Raw genomic sequence first — 1,033 nt, 5'->3', positions numbered from 1 at the left:
TTCATCAAGTCCATGAATACCGCGGGTGCATTGGTCAATCCAAATGGCATGACCAAGAACTCGAAAGAACCATATCGAGTAAGAAAGGCGGTCTTGGGAATATCCATCTCCCGAACCCGCAACTGATGATAGCCAGAACGAAGATCAATCTTCGAGAAATACTACGCACCCTGTAACTGGTCAAACAAGTCATCGATCCTAGGTAGTGGGTACCTATTCCAAATAGTGACCTTGTTCAACTCTCTATAATCTATGCATAATCTCATACTACCGTCCTTCTTCTTTACGAAGAGGACCGGCGCGCCCCACGGAGAATGACTCCGGCGAATAAAACTTTGAGCTAACAACTCGTCCAACTGGGTCTGAAGCTCCCTCATCTTAGCTGGCGCCATGCGATAGGGTGCTCGGGATATCGGGGCTGTGCCTGGCTGTAACTCAATACAGAACTCAACCTCTCTCACAGGAGGTAACCCAGGTATGTCCTGAAAGACACCCTGATACTCTGAGACAACTCTAGTCTCCAATAAATCGACACCCTGATCCCGTCGCATCACCTCCTCAATGTATGCCAGAAATGACTCTGCAAATCGGTTGCCCTGAGAGGCGGCTACAATCATCTCGGACCCGTCGGACGCTCGCAACTTGACTGTCTTCGCAAAGCAATCAATACTAATATGGTAGGAAGACAACCAATCCATACCAAGGATGACATCGAACTCGGACATATGCAACACTATCAAATCCACTATGAACTCCGACTCGTCTAAACTGACGGTACACCTCCTACAAACGCTCTCCAGAAGCGATAGGGGTGGAAACAGATAGAGGGGTGTCTAGTGGCTGAGCTACGAGCTGGAGTCTAGCCATAAATGCATGCGATATGAAAGAATGCGAGGCTCCTGAATCGAAAAGAATACGGGCGGGAAAGGAGTTCACAAAGAACGTACCCTCCACTATGGTTCCGCTGGCTCCATGATCACGGGGAACTACCGCATAAACCCTGCCTGTGGCTGAAGACTGCTTTGCTGATGGG

This window comes from Asparagus officinalis, chromosome 1 (assembly GCF_001876935.1).
Source record: "Asparagus officinalis chromosome 1, Aspof.V1, whole genome shotgun sequence".
NCBI lineage: Eukaryota > Viridiplantae > Streptophyta > Magnoliopsida > Asparagales > Asparagaceae > Asparagus > Asparagus officinalis.
This window is presented reverse-complemented; position numbering follows the sequence as displayed.